This window comes from Halichoerus grypus, chromosome 1 (assembly GCF_964656455.1).
Source record: "Halichoerus grypus chromosome 1, mHalGry1.hap1.1, whole genome shotgun sequence".
NCBI lineage: Eukaryota > Metazoa > Chordata > Mammalia > Carnivora > Phocidae > Halichoerus > Halichoerus grypus.
Genome location: NC_135712.1, coordinates 184,622,591 through 184,643,241, shown reverse-complemented (window position 1 = coordinate 184,643,241; position 20,651 = coordinate 184,622,591). Strand labels below are relative to the sequence as shown.

Below are 20,651 nucleotides of genomic sequence, written 5' to 3'. Positions count from 1 at the left end.
TAGACACTTCAACATAAAGTTCTCAGGGATTAATATCTTAAAAGATGTCAGAGAAACAAGCAGGAAGGAAACTTAGAGACCTAAGTGGTTTTCAAACACTGTTAAGAAAAAGGCTTTTTTTTCCTTCTTCAAATGCAATATGAACATAAAATAAGTAAAAAATTACTTGCAGTTTGAACAGGATGGGAAACGCAGTAGGGAAACCCCAACTGTGATGACTTGATCTCCATTATTTCCTAAGGTTAATTCCTCCCCAAGACCTCAAGACCAGCGTTCCTCAGAACAGCTTGAAATGTACCCATTTTGATGCAACATTGAAGAAGCTTGCAGCAGACAGAGGGGAAGCTGAGGTTTTAGTGCTGGAAAGGATTTGCACAAGGTTGTGGGTTAGTATAGAGCAGGAGTGACCCAGGCACACGTTCTGCATTCATTCTGGCTTCCTCCACCCAAAAAATGGATTAAAAAAGTAATTGCCAGAAATTAGGGTGTTCAAGGCGAAGAACTGGAGTGATAGCCAGGGTAGGGCATCTCTTTATGGACCTCCTTACCTCACTTCCCAGGAGCCAGTCAAGTCTGTAGGAAGTCACACTCCACCCTCCAAAGGATGTCCCAGGCAGCTCTGTAGTTTGCTTTGGGTTCCAACTCACAGAGGGTAAACAATAACAACAACAAAAGGGGATCTTACTGGCTTATTTATGAGGGAAGGCTAAGGTCAGTTGTTCCTGGCATGGCTAGATCTCAAAGGACTCTTTCTCACCATCTCTTGGCTGTTTTCCCCTGAACTGCTTCCCAGCGAAGGCAGATTCTCTTCACCACCATGGCCACTGACATTTAAGTTTCTTGACATCCAAGATCCTAAAGATACGTGCAACTTGTACCTGATAATTCCAGCAAAAGTTCTCAGAAGGCTTGATTTAGGACAGGTGCCCATACATCCCTGAAATAATCAGTGTAATCTGGAGAAATTGGGTCTTTGGATTGGCTTGGCCTGAGTCTTGCACCCACTCCAGCAGCCCCAAAGTAGAAAGATTGGGAATTAGAGGTTGGTCATTCCTACATGGACACTTGGGCTGCTTTTCTCTAAGAAAAGGGGCAGGAATGCTTGGCCAGCAAATACAAGATATAACCTTGACATTTCGTGTCTGTACCAAGTCCATTTCCTACTTGTTGAAAGTGGGGCTATTTATGTCAAAGGGCATTCTCAGAGATACACAGGATACTACTTTTCTGTTCACTGTTGTAAAAAGTCAAATATTGCATGCAATCCTAATTGAATCAGTCCCCAACAAAACTAGGTTGTGTCAACTACAACTGAAGTGAAATGAAATCAGCTGAATTAAGATATTTCTATGTTTTACTTGCAGTCAGATTGGTCCCAAACCATTTATGAAAGTGCAAATTATAAAACTACACTGGCATTTATTCCTTGTCTCTATGACAGATAACTATAGAAAGAAAGAGTATTCGAATGTGTATTATTAGATTTATTATATCCACTTTTAGGATAAATAAAACCATTCAAAGCTTTCAAACATGACACGAATTTTTAACACCAAATTTCAAGAATTTTTTTACAAGGATCACAGTGGAAAATTGTGTGCATATATGTAATTATAATAAAATTTATGGTTAATTTTTTAAAGAAATATCTTTCGGAGCACAGAAAAGTACTTAGCATCTGCCTTTGCCTTCCCAGGACCATTGGCACAAGGAATAAGGTCAAATGCATATTTCAGAGCTTAGACATTTCAAGTGTTCTACTCCTTGGGTTTCCAAAATAGCTCTCAGATTTCTTCAAAGGTTTATTCACAAAACAGAGCTAAAATGTAATGAGAAAAGGCTGAAAGAAGAGCTCTAACCCAGAGACATCAGGTGGCTTTTGAGAAGCACTTTAATGACAAAGCTGAAATCGACATCTGTTAGCACCTTTCATAATGCCCCCTGGAAAATGCACTGAATCCATTTAACTCTTGGCATCCAACAAGAAGGGGTCCTCCAGGTCCAGCAACTATTAGATGCTCTCAACATAAGCCATGGAGTGGCTGTGATGAGAGAAAAACAAAACAAAACAAAATGAGGTAAAATGAAACTCACTTCTCTCCTCTTTGCTGGTCTTGCCCTGGAGGGAAGGATGACCAAATCCACACGGGCTAAATCGCTGCACAAGGGAACCATGGGTAAGGGCCTTAGGTCAACCCAGGACAGGAGAATGACATCTGTTAATGTTTGGGGATGGTAACATTCCCCTGGGGAACCTTTAGAAACAATGCCAGCTTTGAAATAGTGCTGGTCACTTCCCTTCCCCTTCTCCCCATATAAACAATATCCTTCAAACTTTAATAATAGGAACCAAACTTCATGCCACACTTAACATGGCAATTTGGCCATTCAACGACTTTGCTGAGGAGAGACCATTTTTTAAAGTAAAAAAGTTTCTCTACCAAGCCAGTAGAATACAATTAAAAAAAAAAATACATGTGGTAAGTAAATTCAACTATTGGATGGCTTGAGGATTAAAATTTTATCTTCCTAAATCCAGTTTGGCAGCATCTTTGTTCTCACTTGGATTACTCCTATAGAGAGCAATCCAAGTACATCTAAAAGTATGTAAATACATTTCTTTTACCCAGAGTAAAACACATGTCTGTGAGTACCTCTGTGGGAGAATAAGCTCTGAGGGAATATTGTGGAACACTGAGTTTTGAGCCTTTACCTCAAGGCCTCTCATCTTGTTCTTTTAGCTCATATTTTTTGAGGGCCTAATACATGCCAGACACTGGGAGTATAAAGATGAGCAAAAGTTCACCAGCAGGGAAGTCAGGGAGATAAACACATAAAGAAGTGATTACCATCCATGTGACTATTTAAAGCAATGACCAGCAAAGAAAGGAAGGTTAACTTAGCCAGGCAAACAAGGTATTATTAGGGAAGTTTCGCTGGGTAGCTAACCTTTGATCTTGGAGTGTTAAGTAAGAACTCACTAGGTGGAAAGTGGTGTTGAGTGGGAGGAACAGAATGAAGAGTGGGGAGTATATTCTAGACTAAAGGACTATAGAAGACCAGTGGGATCTCATCTCAAATCCTAACTCTGATTGATTGGGTGTGGCTGCTCCGAGTGTGGCAGGGAAGAAGACTGAAGCTGTACGGCAGATATTACTGAAGTCCCACTCTATCATCCACCCCCCAAACCACTCAATCTGCCCCCGCCTTGAGTTCACCTGTGGCCTTGGTATACAGTTCTTTTACAGGCTGACAGCCTCCCATTTCAACCACCTATAGCTTTCTACTTCTCTGAGGATTTTCTGATTCTTTAAAAGGCCAGGGGCAAGGCAGCCAGGAAGTAATGAGGATTTAAGGCCCACCTGGTCAATCTTCATCCAGTGAGGAATGGGAGTTGGTGTAAAGATATGCAAGCTTCCCCCATCCCTTTGTGACACAATTCTCAGGTACAAACTAAACAATCTGCAAAGCCTCTCTGATAGGACTGAGTCCAGTTGCCCACATTTATAGGCCCTTTAAGGACTTACCTGTCTTCCTGCACTCATTTTCCTCACTCCCACATCGAAGCTTCCTAGGATGACCTTTCAAACATTATGCATTAGTTATCTATTGCTTTGTAACAAATTATTCCCAAATTCAGCAGCCCAAAACAACAAACACTGATTATCTCTTGTAGCTCCTATAGGTCAGGAAATTAGGAGAAGCTTAGCTATATGGTTCTGGCTCCAGGCCTCTCATGAGGTCTTAGTCAACTGAAGGCACAACTGGAGCTGGAGGATCTACTTCTAAGATGGTTTACTCAGATGGCTCCCAAGTTGGTGCTAAGTGTTAGGGGGAGGCCCCAACATTTGGAATTCTCCATAGGGTTTCTTGAGGGTTCTCATGACATGGTAGCTGGCTGCCCTCAGAGGAAGGAATCCAAGAGAGAGCAAGGCGGTCATTAGAATGTCTTTTATGACTTAGCCTTGGAAGTCACACACTTTTTCTATATTTCATTTCTGTAGTATTCTACTGGTCAAACAGGCTAGCCTTATGTAATATGGGATGGAACTACAGAAGGGCATGGATACACTAGGGAAGCTAGGATCATTGGAGGACATCTTGGAGGTTGGCTATCATACTTCATGTTGGGGTTTAACAGTAAAGTTTATCCTGACCCATTAGTGACATCTGCATCGAATGGGACATGGAAATGTTATCATGCACTCATGCGTGCATGGGGATATGTCACCCTAAAATTCCGGGATTTAATCTCCAAAACTTTCAGAGGTTAATTTGATTAATTTGATTAATTCAGAGATTAGTTTGATTCAGACCAAGGTCTGAAAAAACACTCCCATTTTGGATGTATTTGTTCCAAAATTAGGCCAACCCCAATTTCCTACTAATCCAATTCTTCCTTCTGGGATTCATGTTGCTGAGCAGATCTGGGACAATACCATTCTACCTCACTTAGAAACATTTTAAATCTTTCAGTTGTTTATGACAATGCTGGACTACTTTGGTCACCAATACAGGTTTCAAAATTCTAAAGACATTGTTTCTTCTAATTTGTAATTTATATGCATTCTTTAGCAAAAACCAGTCACTAGGAAAAAGCAACAGGAAATCTAAATTACCCTTCAATATTACCATATTCATATCCACATGGGAATTCCACAGTATAAATCAGATCTAAACAAGTTTTGCCCCCAGATTCCTTAAAATGTAAAAAATGATATAGATTATTCAGTTTGCAGATGACAGTTCAAAGCCTTCCTCTTTGTCCTCTTGTGACAAACTTAATATAAATACGTCCAAAGTAGAATAATTGTCAAACAGCAAAAGAGGTTCACTGGGAGGAAGAGTTATACTTGATCTATGTTTCAACCTCTCCCTGAAATAACTTGTCAACCCATAGCATAAACAATATCCTTGGTATGCTCCCATGGAATATTTAATTTGCAATACTATTTCACAATTACATTTCCTCAGGTGTACATCCTTGGTTATATCAAGATCATATGAGCATGTAAGACTTAAGTTAGCAGAGGGCAAAATATAAATATTTATGCATATGAACACCTAAAAACTAAAGTCTCAAAACTCAAACTGTTAAAATTTCTTAGTGCATCCTCTTTTTAACAACACAGCTGGTTATTTCTAACAGCATTTAAAAGCATCCCAGCAGGATATTATCTATTTGTAATACATTCTTGTGCATCCCAGGGGTTGGGAACAAAATGTTAACTTTGGAATGTTAGAATAAAATATAAACATTAAATAAACAAAGATATTTACCTGGAAAGAAATGAACCAAACCAACAAAAAATACAAAGGAATGGTTCAGGTCTAAAGACATCTTCATTGCCAAAAGCTCAATTGCTTTGTTGATTATCATTTTTTATTATGATACTAGGTAGAGGAGTCTGGGTTTTTCTTTTTCAAGGAGATGCCAATCTCTTTTTAATCATTCTCCAATTTAAGGGGGAAAAAAAAACTTGCTTAAACTCTGAGAGGTATAGGTTTTATTTAGGATGCCAGGAAGACAGATTTTAATTAATTTAATCACAGTGAAATCTCAACATCTAAAATAATTACCAGTACCTAGCCAAGAAACTATTATCTGTTGAAGGTAATCAGTAAAAGAGAGCCAGGTTGGTCAGTTAAGAATCTAACAAAAGCCTTTTTATTGTTGCTGATCAAGAGCAAAATCATCAGGGGTGGATTATTCTGCCTCAACTTCCCTTTCTCTTTTTCTCTGCCAACCCAAGTTCAGTGTAAAATGACCAAAGCAACTTGAGTGTATTTTTGGGTGAATCCCATCTCCATATGGTGCCTGTGAAGAAGTCTGTTTTATTTATCTAGTCTATAACAGTGAAATGTGATGATTACATTTTGTTTAATGTATGTTTGCTGTGTTGCAAAATAGTTTGGCTCTCTTAAAAAATATAAGTTAGAAACAACTGGGTTCTGCTGAGTCATTCATACACATAAGCCCTGAGAGCATTATTTGAAAACAGCTGGGGAGTGGCTTTTTTTAATAACAGCTTTATTGAGATATAATTCACATACCATAAAATTCATCCTTTTAAGACGTACAACTCAGTGTTTTTTGTATATTCAAAAAGTTCTACAACCATCACCATTATCTAATTCCAGAACATTTTCATCACCCCCAAAAGAATCTCCATAAATTAAACACTAAAATCACTCCCCACCTCCTCCTCCACCTTGCCCCTACAGTAATCTACCTTATATCTCTATAAATCTGTCTACAGACAATTCATATAAATGGAATGCTACAATATTTGGCCTTTTGGATGGACTTCTTTCACTTAGCATAATGTTTTGAGGTTCATCCATGTTGTAGCATATAGTGGTATGCACTCTTTTATAGCTGAATAATATTCCATTGTATATATATACCAAGTTCTTATATATATAGGAAACCTAAAAACTCCACCAAAAAACTATTAGAATAAATGAATTCAATAAAGCCACAAGATACAAAATTAACATACAGAAACTATTTGTGTTTCTATATACTAATAACGAGCTATCAGAAAGAGAAATTAAAAAAACAATCTTATGTACAATTGCATCAAAAGGAATAAAATTCATAGTAATAAATTTAACCAAAGAGGTGAAAGACCTATAATCTGAAAACTATAAGACATTGATGAAAGAAATTAAAAACAACACAAATAAATGGAAAGATAATACCATGCTCAAAGACTAGAAGAATTAATATTATTAAAATGTCCAGACTACCCAAAGCAATCTACAGATTTAATGCTATCCCCATCAAAACACCATTGGCATGGGCGCCTAAGTGGCTCAGTTGGGTAAGCATCCGACTCTTGATTTCGGCTCAGCTCATGATCTTAGAGCTATGAGATCGGGCCCTGCGTTGGGCTCCGCACTTAGTGGGAAGTCTGCTTCTCTCTCTCTCCTCTGTCCCCCGCCTGCTTGTGCACTCTCTAAATAAATAAATAAATAAACAAACAAACAAATAAATAAAATCTTAACAACAACAACAAAAAAAACAAAACCAATGACATTTTTCAAAGAACAAACAATCCTAAAATTTGTATGGAACCACAAAAAGAACCCAAGTACCCGAAGTAATCTTGAGAAAGAAGAAGGGATAGGTATTGTGCTCCCTGATTTCAAACTATTCTACAAAGCTATAGTAATCAAAACAGTATGATTCTGGCACCAAAAAAACAAAACAAAACAAAAACAAAACAAAAACAGACACAAAGATCAATAGAATAGAACAGAGAACCCAGAGATAAATCCAGGCTTACACAGTCTGTTAATCTACAACAAAGGAGGCAAGAATATATATAGGGAAAAGACAGTCTCTCTTCAATAAATGGTATTAGAAAAGCTGGACCACTACATGCAAAAGAATGAAAATGTACCACTATCTTACACCCTACGTGAAAATAAATTCAAAATGGATTAAAGACTTGGATATAAGACCTGAAACCATTAAACTCTTGGGAAAAAACTTAGTCAGTAAGCTCTTTGACATTGATCTTAGCAATATGTTTTGGACCACTCTCCCCAGACAAGGGCAACAAAAGTTAAAATAAACAAATGAGATTACATCAAACTGAAAAGCTTCTGCACAGTGAAGAAACCCATCAACCAAATGAAAAGGCAACCTACTGAATGGAAGAAGATATTTGCAAATAATATATTTAATAAGAGGTTAATATCTAAAATATATAAATAACTTACACAATTTAATATCAAAAAGACCAACCAGACTAAAGAATGGGCAGAGGATTTGAAAAGACATTTTTCCAAAGAAGATACACACACAGACAATAAGCACAAGAAAAGGTGCTCAACATCACTAATCATTGGGGGAAATGCAACTCAAAACTACAATGAGATATTATTTCATACTTCTCAGAATGGCTACGATCAAAAAGAGGAGAAATAACAAGTGTGAGTGAGGATGTAGAGAAAAGGGAACCCTCATATACTATTGGCAGGAATGTAAATTGGTGCAACCACTATGGAAAACAGTAATGGAGGTTCCTCAAAAAAATAAAAATAGAACTATCAGATGATCCAGTGATTCCACTTGTGTTTTTTTATCCAAAGAAAATAAAAACATCAATTCGAAGAGATATATACACCCCTGTGTTCATAACAGCATTATTTATAATAGCCGAGATATGGAAACAACCCAAGTGTACACTGATAAATGAATGAATAAAGAAGTAGTATCTATATACAATAGAATATTACTCAGCCATAAAAAGAATGAAATCTTGCCATTTGCAACACAGATGGACCTAGAGGATATTATACCAAGTGAAATAAATCAGAAAAGACAAATACTGTATGATTTCACTTATATGTGGAATTTAAAAAATAAAACCAATGAACAAGTGAAATAAGACAGAAACAGACTCATAGACACGGAAACAAACTCTTGGTTACCACAGGGAGGAGGGTTTCAGGGGTGAGGGGGTGGGGCGGACAAAGTAGGTGAAGGGAATTAAGAGGTACAAACTCCTAGAGATAACAAGTACAGCATAGAAAATACAGTAAAAAATAAAGTAATAACTTTGTATGGTGACAAATGGTAACTAGACTTATTGCGGGGATCATTTCATAATGTATAAAAATATCGAATCACTATGATATATACCTGAAACTAATAGGATATTATATATTAACTATACTTCAATTTTTTTAAAAAAATGAATCAGGGACAATCCTTGCCTGTGACCAACACTGTTAGTTTCCTTCTGACCCAAAGTCTTCCCAGATTTTAAAAAAAGGTAAGAAAGAAAGAAAAAAAAAACTCTTTTTTGTTCAGGTTTTACTATGCCAAACTCCTAGAGGTAAGTCATAATTTTTCTGGGTAAATCAAGATAATTCTTCTCCCCTTTGCCAGATATTCTCTTTTCCAACCTCCTTTGCAACTAGGAGTGGCTATGTGGCCCAGTTCTGGTAAATAAGACATAAGGGAACATCATTTGAGCTTCTGAAATTTTCTCCACTAAGGAAAGGAGACTGTTTTCCCACATACACCTCTCCTTCCTGCATAGGATGGTAGGGACACAGTGCCTGAAACTATGGCAGCCATCTTGGGACCATGAGGTTACCAACACAAGGAAGAAGAATAAGTTCACTCAGAATGATGGAAAAATCTTGGGTCTTTAATACTATCATTGAGCCACAGAATATTCTTTCAGAACTTTTTACTAAATAAATAATATACATTGTTATGATTTAAAACAAACAAACAAGCCGACTTACAGACAGACCAAATAGTCGAAATTCTCTGGTGGTTAAGCGTTAGGGGAGCTCCAAAGCCATTTTCCCCCTCCAGTGGCTGGCAAGGCTGCTGGTTTTCACAACCATCAGAGTGCAAGCCTGTTGGTTTTCAAGGCTACTGAGTTCAGGAAGACGGTAGAACTATGACAAGTTTTAAAATGCCATAAATCTTGCTGTTCTTGCCAAGCTTCAGCCATTTTTAAAAATAAACTCTTCCTAGATTGTTGTAAGTTTTCAGTTAATTTCCAGAGATCCCCAAAAGTTGATTTTGACAGTTTTTGCCAGAGTTCTCATTTCTTTTATGGAACAGTGAATTTTCAGAGGTCCTTATTCCACCATTCCAGAAGCTGGACCAATGTTTTTTTGGGGGGGGGGGGGCTGGGGAGGACTCCTAATCCAGAATTTTGAAAAGAATGATCAAAAGTAAGATTTGAACCAGTTTCCTTGGGGAAAACATATATTTAATAGGAAGTAGGCAAGTGGAGTAGTTGTCAATTCTAAAAAAATAGTAAGAAAAATTAATGTGCCAATTAACCTAATTATTGAAATTTTTTCAAGTGGCACAGCATACTCTTTGTACTGAGCTTCTTTTCCCTCCGCTTATTATTCAGAACCCAACAAAACTGGAAATAATATTTTCATTATATTAAGCATGCAAATCCTTATTTATATTTCTTCATGACACTCACTGCCGAGAGTGAGGAGGGGAGATTCCTGAATTTTGTTACTTTTTCCATGCCCAAAGGATGTGTCAACTGTGTGCTACCAAAATGAGGCATGTTGTGGCAGCTACCAGAGATGAGGCAACGCGCTGAGAAAATTAAAGTCTTTCAGACTTGTCCTAAAAAACTTAACCCTTTATATGATAGCAACATCTCGGAGATTGTCCCCAAATCCACTGGAGGAGGAAAAATTTCCCGCTACTAATGGTAATACATACATTATCACAGTCTGCATTTTATGAGGGTAAAGGTCTTTCTTTCTTTCTTTTCTTTTCTTTCTTTCTTTCTTTCTTTCTTTCTTTCTTTCTTTCTTTCTTTCTTTCTTCCTTCCTTCCTTCCTTCCTTCCTTCCTTCCTTTCTTCTTTTCTTCTTTTCTTCCTTTTAGGATAGCACTTGATATCCAACTTTCAAGGTTATGTGAAAACTAAACATTTGTAGACTATTTAAAAGTAATAATTATATTTAATATCATATTACATAGCAGCTGATGGCCTTAGGGAACCAATTGCTATCACTTCCGAAATTAGCTGGTGATGTTCGTAGAGAGAGGGTAGCAGAAATTACTCCCCTTCAGATATCTCCAAAGAGCAACACTTGCCCCTTATAAATTTAGAGCCCAGGCACCCAAACCAACAGCTGCTTCAATGCAATGGAAGCAAAGTGAGATTCTCAACTTAGATATCTATAAGCTTTGAGGCAGAATAAAGGTGTACTATGTTCCTTTCTTGATTCAGCTAATTGCTGAATGACATTTTAATAAGCACCTGAGATAGGACAAACCTGATATTTATATTAAAATCAGCCCCAAGCTGCAGACAAGAATTTTGACTAGAGAATCCAATCCAGCAGGAACGCCCCGATACCAAAGCTGGGCAAAATGAAAACACTCTAATCAGTGTATATCTTTGAAGTCCATAAGCAAGGGATAAGAAAACTTTCACCTCTTCCTATAAAAAGAATCAATTCCAAAGGCTGCAGCAAGGAAAATTTCCTTACATGCTGTTAAAATCCTAATTAGAAATTTCAGCTTGAAGATTCCAATAGTCCTTTGCTCTCATTTTATCTGAACTAACATTTTAGACAGTTTGTGATCTTCCAGAAAACCTTGTTTCAAGATAAGCCCTTTCATCTTTCAAATGGCTTTGGGGCATCCTTCTCAGCGCCAGGAACACAGCCATCCATTTCACAAATGAGGCCAAATGATGACATTACTTGGCCTTCTTTCACAAACATCCTTCCTATCCACAGCAAAGCAGTGAATGCTGCAATGGCATTTGAGGCCTACAAATTGTCTCTGTAAATCTCTACACACAAGGAAATCAATAGATGTTTTTAGAAACTCAGAGTTCCCCTATATACTAATAAGCTGAACACATTGGGGAAAAGAATGTGTTGGAGGATTCCACTTCTTTGATGAGTCTTATTATGGTCCCTTGGTCTTTTTTTTTTTTAATTCAAAGACTGAATCCTGAGAAAAGACAATTTTCCTCCAAAACAGGGAAGGTAGTCCTTAGCCAGTATGACCTTGAACAAATCATCTAAGCCTTATTTGCTTCCATTCCTTATATACAAATGGAATAATAATAGTACCCAACCCAAAGGATTGTACTGAGGCATAGGTTTATGTAAAGTGCCTACCCCTGTACCTGGCTCCCAATCAACGCCCAATAATTGGTAGCTCTGATGGTGAAAAGAATTGGATTGATGACCGGTAAGGAAGAGGATACTGATGACTGGCTGATGTTGAAATTTAGCTCAGAAACTGCCTATTCTGTTGCTCGTCTCCTTTCACTCTCCCTTGCAATGTTTTCTTCCTCAGCACTCAGAGTTCAGATCCCCCAGAAAGAAAGAGAATCCACAGTTTAATAAATCTAAAAGTCAGCAACTGAAAGAAGACTGGAAGAAAACAATGAATAAATTACTCCACAGGGAGAATCCAGATGCCGAAGCATCTATGTGGAGCCACTTTTTGAGGGTAGCCAGAGAGGAAGGAAGGACGGAGACCAAGTAAAAAGCAGAAGAAACAGCCCAATGGGGAGCCCACCTGGATAGTTAGTCTTTGTGAAGTCGATTCATAGGTTATCGCTACAATGAGCGCCTCTGTCAGAAGACTGAACCATAGAAACTTTCCCTAGTGTTGTGTGATTAGACCATGACACAAAGCAACATAAATGCAGTCTTCCCTTCTAAGCTGCAGCCTCCTCCTCCTCCTAATTTTGCAGACTGATTTACTCAGTTTTAGTTTTCAGTTGATTAAGAAATTTCTTCCCTGTGCTAGGGTTAACCTATTTATTAGATGATAATACAACTCATCTGAAAAACTACAGAGAGGCATTTAATTCTAATTCATATAAGAAAGTGTATTTATAGATATTGTGAAGAAAAGTAAGATCTAAGCTTCTAAAATTTAAATTCCAAGGTTTTTCTGGTGGGGGAAAGGGTTTTTGTTTCTGTTTGATTTCAAAGATGTGGATATAGATTATTAAAACTATTTTTTCTGATTAATGTAAGGAAGAGGAATAATATACAGGAGTCATCATACGGAAGTTGAAGCCCAAAGACTTGGATTCAAATTCCATCTCTAGCTCGAATGAACTGCGCTACGGTAAGAAAGTCATTTAATTTCTCCATGTCAGTTCTCTCACTTGTAAAATGAGAGTGCTTAATAACTTATTTTATTTTGTCCACATGCATTTTAAAATATTTATACATACTTATCATTAAAAAAACACAGGGGTATGTTAAGGTAACAGCCAAAGCTCTTGTCAACTCATTACTGACAACTCTCACTACTCAGAGGTAACTACAATGAACAGTTCATATGCATTCATATATACAAGATAAAGACATATATTTTACCAAAAAAAAAATGATTCTACTATATGGACTGATAAGCAATTGCTTTTTTGTTCCTAGTAATATTTAATAAGTTCCATTTCAAGGGAGTCCTGGTAAATGTACTTTATCCTTTTTAAATCATATATAACATTACATTGTGCCACGCCTTATTTAACTTTTCATTTATTCAGAAATTTAGGTTGTTTCTATTTTTCTTTTAGCAGATACAAATGGCATCAATGAACATTTTTGGACGAATATTTGTGTGCACTCAGGCTCATATGCCTGTTGATGGATATTTTAGAATGCTTCCAAAAATGATTTTTTTCTTCTTTCCTAAACCACTTTTTTTGGTCTAAAAACATGTTGTAGAGAGCTTTAGCAAGTAGATCTGAATGACCTCTCTTTCTCTTAAAGAAATAAAGATGCAAATATAATGACATTTTACTGAAAATCTGACAGAAAGCCTAAAGACAAATTTTCAGACTGTGTTGTTTAATATCATCAATAATGGGATACAGTTTAACCTGTCAAGCCCCTCAGAATTTTAAAGAAATATTTGGGACTTGATGAATGAGAATAATAACAAAGTAATGGCATAGTTGGGGGGGAGGGAAGAGAGGAAATATTAATTACCTAAAGAAAACCATGCAGAGCTCAGCTGAGAAGACAAATCTCTTTTCTGACTGACATACTGAGTGAAGAGAATAATTCAACTTCAAAGCCAGAACAAAAAATTTGCTACTCACCATAATTTAGGAGTAAAGATTGACAGTTTGCCACAATAGTTAATCTCCTGATTCGTGTTCAAGGCATTGACTCAATAGAATACCATCACTTATAGTATTGCCTAAAACTAATGAAATTTGCTATTGGAGATTTTACAACTTCCTGTGTTTAAGAATAAAGGTCCCTAAAAAAATGAGATGTCGTTTTAGCTGTTCATGCCCCTTTCAACTCAAATACTACATATTACATCAAGTCAACAAAATACAGAGATTAAAACCAGTAAAATTTACTACAAAGGAAATAGATAATATGATGGATGGCATGTTTACCTGTTTCTGAAGGTGGAGTATCAGGTTGAAGAAGGGAAAGTCGGATAAGAATGGCATGACCACCATCTTGTTTTCTTCCAACACTGCATTTATCCAACAACGTCTTTTTATCTTTCACATGCTTTATTTTTGTTGGGAGCATCCATCTTCTTAACATGAGAAGCATTTCCTACATGTGAGGGAAGATTTTCAAATTAATAAGTTATTGTTGCATCAAAATTTTTGGAAAGGAATAAGAAAAGTACAATGAGAAAATTATCAAACCCAAATCTTTGAATAGACTCAATATATACTTTTTTGTTTTTTATGAAACCTTCTTGAAAGGTGGTGAAGTGAGTCCAAGAGCCATTCTTGTTGAGCCAATTAGTCACCCCAGCTAGTGTTTTTTTTCCCTCTGGAGCTGCATCACTGAGAAAGTTCTGAATGTGATCTATTCAAAGAGCCTAGGGCTGATAGTTTCACAAAAATTACAATCTTTATGGCTCTGAAATTATTTATATTAATGCACTCTGAAGAAAATCCTGAGTCGATAATAAGGCCATATAACAAGTTAACTGAAATTGAAGTCTATCATTTCATAGTATTGAATTCATGCTTTCTCAGTATTATTATACTTGTGAAAAAAAGGATTCTACAGGTTTCTAACATTTTAAGTATTTCAGAACTATTCCTGGTAGTGTGAAATTTCCAACACAAAGAAACAGATCTGTTTCCTATAAAGCTCACAGAAATGCTTATCTTAGACACTAATGTTCCACTTAGAAATATGTCTTTGGGGCATCTAGATGGCTCAGTTGCTTAAGTGTCCAACTCTTGGCTTCACTCAGGTCATGATCTCAGGGTCATGAGATTGAGCCCTGAGTAGGGCTCTGCACTCAGCAGAGAGTCTGCTTGAGATTCTCTCTCCCTCTCCCTCTGCCCCGCCCTCCACTTGGGCATGCTCTCTCTCTCTCTCTCTCTCAAATAAATAAATAATGGTGCCTGGATGGCCAGTTAAGCATCTGACTTTTAGTTTCAGCTTAGGTCGTGATCCCAGGGTCATGGGATGGAGCCCTGCATTGGGCCACAGGGAGTTGGCTGTCCCTTTCCTTCCCTCTCGCCCCCCACCATTGGTGCTCACATGCTCTCTCTAAAATAAATAAATAAAATCTTTAAAATAAATAAATGAATGAATGAATGAATGAATAAAATCTTTAAAAAAAATGTCTTTAAAGGATCTTGGATTCTATACAGTGCCTGCTTTCAAGACAACTCTCATCTGATGTTTTTTGTCATCTTCCTGACTTCCATTCACTCATCTTTTGCATCCTCACTTTCCCTGTACCACTCTTTCCATAATCTCAGCAGGATGGCATCCATCATCTCTATAGCTCCAGGAGTGAACAGGTGACTCAAGTCTGACCAATCACAGCATCATATCCCTGGGACCATAGTGATTCATTCAAGGATGAACAAAGGAGTTCAATCCAGTTGGTAATAGCCAGTGAGCTTTAATGCTAGGACTCCATTTTGGAACAGAGACTTTCTGTTTCCATGGGGGTTGCTTTTAATTGATGCATACCTTCCTAGGCAAGTCCTTCCTTATTGTGCTTTTGGCTGCCTTCTCAATTTGCTAGGAGCTTTTAGAAAATGAAAGCATCTTCAAACTAGTCTATTTCACTCTTTTTTGTTTTTCTTTGCTTTAATCATTCCTACCCCCTTTAGGTTCTTCTTTTTTTTTTTTTTTTTTTTTAATTTTACTCTGGCCAGCCCTCTCCATATCTTCGTCTTTAGAACTACAGTATCCAGGAACCATCCAGAGAACAGAAAAATTCTTTTGCTTTAGAAGGATCAGGATCTAGGCACTATGTGGCATTCAGTTGGAGAGTTTCTTACATTTTCTTTACAAAAACAACAAAACAACAAATAAATAAAACAACTATAATCAAAAGGCAGCCAACCCAGTACTTCTTTTCTTTTTCTTGAAGCTTGGCTTCACATTCTGCAAAACAAAGCAATTTACTGGCAAAGTGAAGCTTCTGTGTCAGTTTCAACTCTTTGTCTTGCATGGGGATTAGAACTCAACCTGAAATGACTAAAATCAAAAAAAAAAAAAAAAAAGAGAGAGAGAAAAGCTCTTGGCCTCTTTTTCAGAAATGCCCAGGATAGGGCGCCTGGGTGGCTCAGATGGTTAAGCGTCTGCCTTCGGCTCAGGTCATGATCCCAGGGTCCTGGGATCGAGTCCCGCATCGGGCTCCCTGCTAGGCGGGGAGCCTGCTTCTCCCTCTGCCTCTGCCTCTCTCTCTCTCTCTCTCTGACTCTCATGAATAAATAAATAAAACATTTAAAAAAAAAAAAAAAAAGAAATGCCCAGGATAGAGGTTGGCTTTGGGCACAACCAGATTCCAGGCACAAATAATATGATTAAGAACCACTGTCATTTCCGTCATGTTTGGTATATGGTTAGAATACTCATGGCGACACTGAAAAAACAGGGTTCAAGTACCCCTTGTAGATAGAAGAAAAGAAAGTATATGCAATCCATTCATTCATTCATCTACTGCTCTTTCTCTCCACACAGTCGTTTCCTGGTTATAAACACATGTCAGAGCATGGCATTCCAGTGATGGAAGCTTCAGATCACAAATCTATTTGACTTTCCAACTCATCTCTCCAAAATTAACTAATTCAATCACTATGCCTAATTGCAAAAACCCTAGAGAGAGGCTCACAGAGTAGTCTTCTGTGTCTACCCCTCATTTGGTCAGAGGAACTAGGACAGCCACCTCTTCTGCACTATAAGGCAGAGGGTCTCAGAAAGCTGAAGGGCAAAAGAGAAAACCATAGACCTCTCGAGCATAACACAGTCCCCACCACAATACATACACACACCTCAAAGCCACTGGGGGTCTTGCTATTATGCCAACCTATTCTCCCATGTGGTCAGGAATGTAAATGAAGTTGGACAACTTTCTCCTTTCAGGTTAGTCAGAATTCCCACTTCCAGCCTCTCCCATGTGTTCCCAACGTGCAAGCTTCCTCACAGCCCACTGAAGCAGGGTCAGGAAATCTCTCAGAACACTCTAAACACAGATGAGTCCAGTAAAACCCCTGGCCAACTCCAGCTGATATTCTAACTAGTATCAGATATGCCAGATACAATGAGTTCATATCTGGACTCCATCATTATTAACTATGTTGTCCTGGGCAAGTCACTCAACTTCTTTTTACCACATTTTCTTTGACTGTACAATGTAGCCTTCATGGTCTTTGTGGTCCCTCCTTTATAATATCCTGCAATGATTTCCACAGTGGGCCTGTTTGGTGGCATTCTCTTACATGTAAACTCCTGTCAATGCTCTAAATTTTCTACTGCCAAGTACAACCCAAATTACCACATGCCAAAAAAAAGTCAAAAGAGCATCAGTGTGGAAATACAAATCTGAGTTCTCAACCCAGCCCTGACCCCAATTATTGTGTCACCTCGAGAAGGCACTAAACTTGGGCCCCTGGGTTGTCCCTATAAAATGAGGGACTTAAAGTAATTGTCTCCGTGTTTCCTTCCAGCATTATTCTAATAATACTCCTTAAGTGTAACAACTATTTTAAGACTGGATGTGAGGCAATTTAAATGTTACCGTCATGGAAAAATTAAGATGTCTTTGTTAAATAAAGGAAGTACCAAGATGCTGTCAAATATGGAATTCTCTTGTATGCATGTGGCTGGAGAAAAAAATTTAAGACAGCAACTCCTTAGCAGTGCTTCCGATAAGCTCTCTGAAGTACTATCCTGAGAGAATATTGTTCCTCATTAAGATGTCCAGGCCCAGCACGACAGAAGAGAATACGCAGAACATTTTCTTTTGTAATATGTTGATGTCTTTTGTGGGTTGGTATTTTTTTTTCTTCTTGATTACACTTACTGGTTAACTACTAATTGTTTCTTTGGCCTAGTAGTAAGCCCCATTTGTGATTTATAAGACGGATTCCAAAGCAATCATGGTTTTGTTGGGGGCAGAGAAATTGGTTTGCTGTATCTTATGGCCTCTTGGGTTCTGGAGGAGGCTTAACCTGAGCAGAATATTATGTCTGAGTAAGAAACCGAGCAGTCCCTGAGCTGCCACAGCCATATATTCATGGTATACCAGGAAATATGCTTTTGTTCAAGAATCATTTTCAAGTCACTACCCAGGTCTTTCCAGAGAAGCAAATGCCATTCTGTCATTATTTTCTCTCTGACCTGTGCTCGAGCACAAATACATTTCCCCAGGACATCAAACACTCTTCTGTGGAGGCTCCATCCTCAAACCATCCCATCAAAATAATGAACAGAGGATATCTAACTTAAGCAGAACGAATTTTGAGTATGTGCCCTATTTTGTGAGCCTAATCATATCTTCTATATAAAAGGCAAGAAACCAATTAGAAACGCAAAATTCAGAGATGGGTATGAATGAGCATGATATCTGACACTCTAGAGAAATAACAAGGGTAGGAAAACCATTTGTTGAGCACAGACTACTGGTTGAGCTTTAAAAGCATCTTCAAATTAAATCCAAATAAGAACTTTGGCTGAGAGGTCATGCAGGACCCTCTTTCCTTTTTACCTTTTTACAGGGTTACAAAGCAACTTGCCCAAGGCTGCTTAGAAAGTAAGTAGCTGAGCTGTGATCTGAACCCACGGTCCGTGTCACTTTAAAGCCTGTGCTTTTTTCCTTACCCCCTAAAATGCTCAAATACCATTTGATATAATTGGGAGAGCATGGGCCTCATTTCCTAATTTAGATTCACACTGATGCATATTACATGAAGTTTCCTATATGATGACCACTGCTTCTTTCTATAGCATTTCCAGAATGCCCCAGAAAGGGAAATTGTTCTGCAAAAGAAACTCTGAGAGGCAATTTTAATATCTTGCTTACTTGAAAAGGCAGATTACACTCTGCATTCAAAACAAAATAGCTCCCCCTACAGTTTTTGCTCCATCTACATCCTCTGCTCTGGCAAAGGAGGAGGGAACCCACAGGTCAGATCCAAGGCTGAGCTGAGCGTTTGCTCCTTATTGATGGGAATAATTATCAGTCCATCTGTTTAGAGAGGATCAGCGGATATTACTCAGGATGAGAAGATGTCCCTTTCGCATTTTTCTCCGTTTCAGCAGAATAAATCTATAACTGTTAAGAGTCTTGTGCAGATTCTGACTGGTTCCAGGCTGGAGTGAGAGTATGCTTTCTGGAGGCCGAATTCCCTCCTGACTTGCAGTGCAGAGCTGGCAAAGGCATTCTGTCAGCCTTCCAAGCCCTGAGATTCCTCTGTGACCTCACGAGTCCCAGCTTTGCCCGGCGCCTGCTGCCTCCCTGGAACTGTTTGGACCAGTGCAGAGCTGTGCGTCAGCATCACCCCTGGACGCAGCGCCCTCATGCATTCCCATGGGGCTGCCACGCTGGGAACACTGCTGATGATGCAAGCCTGGTGGGAACTTCTCTGGAGTGTCGTGGGTGCTCACGGGGCCTGGGAACGTCACGAATATGAAGTGGCCTAATGTCATTTGCTCTCATCATTATGCCTTCCAACGACAGCTGTCTCCACCGCTCTCCCATCTGATTCCCTCTCCTAGAGCATGTCCTAGGGAATATGGGTGGGAATGATGGGGAGAGGGGAGACCCTTCATGTGTCCATGCGGAATCTACCTAAGTGGATAAATGAAGTACGATGGATAATAGACCTCCCGTCTTCCCCCACTGATAATGTTAAGGATAATTAAATGAGAAAATGCAGCTAAAGCGGACCCTGTAAAATTTTTAAAACATCGACATAGTAATAGCTACTACATTATGAGTTCTTCTCACAGACTAACCACTGTGTTAACAACTTTACATGTAACATTTCATTTAATTCTCAAAAGAGGCTTATGAGGTCAGTTCTACTAGACCCTTTTTTCAGAGGAGGAAACTACGATTCAGAGAAATTAAATAATTTCACCAAGGTCATGCAAGTGTCAAAGAACAAAGCACAGAATTTAATCTATATCTGTCTGACTCCAAAGTCCATGCTCTTAGCAGAAATTCCAGTTGTTAAGTAACTACTTACAATAGAAAGTACAATTGATCCTAGAAATAACCATTAAATACTCAGATATTTAAGAAAATTGAAATTTTGAAATGAGCATGCTTTCCTCATAAGGTTGTCCTTTGCACCCAAAAATTGTCTTTCACTTTGATGACTGGACAGGACAGTTAATGTGTACATGTGTACAGAATGATTTGTGATTTTTCAAGCATTTCAGTGCATGCCATGGGATTGGATACCGCCAGGAATCTGTGAGAAACAGAGGGCTGGCATTATTATTATTCCCACTACCTAGACAAAGCAACATGCTTAAGGCAATTAAGTGACATGGCTAACGTCCCAGAGTTTAAAAACAATGCCTCCCAAGTCAGTTCACAGCTTTTTCTAGTCCCCAGAGATGCCTGACTTGGGAACAGAGGGTAACTTCAATCCATCCACCTCATGCTTAGCACAAACCCAGTCCTTCAGACCCACTTTCCCCCATCTCAGTTAAAGATGTAACTGTCCTTTCACCCAGACACCTCCATCCAGGGCCAAAATTAAGTCACTTATTTGTGCTAGTCCTCCCTGCCTACCCACATCTGACAAGTGACTTCTTCAGAAAATTCCCCAAGTGTTCAGACCAGCTCAAAGTGATGAGCAATGGAGAAAATCACAAGGCAGGAGGGATGGATGAGAGTGTGGCAGACTAAACATC

General features: G+C 38.4%; 1 long non-coding RNA gene across 1 annotated transcript in view; it reads left to right on the top strand.

Annotated features, from left to right (window-relative positions):
• Positions 1–20,651, top strand: part of LOC118536533 (uncharacterized) — a 213,194-nt gene that overhangs the window by 174,886 nt on the left and 17,657 nt on the right. Inside the window, exon 3 of the long non-coding RNA XR_004917728.2 lies at positions 12,522–12,615. This is a non-coding gene — a long non-coding RNA (uncharacterized LOC118536533). The remainder of the gene's footprint in view (positions 1–12,521; positions 12,616–20,651) is intronic.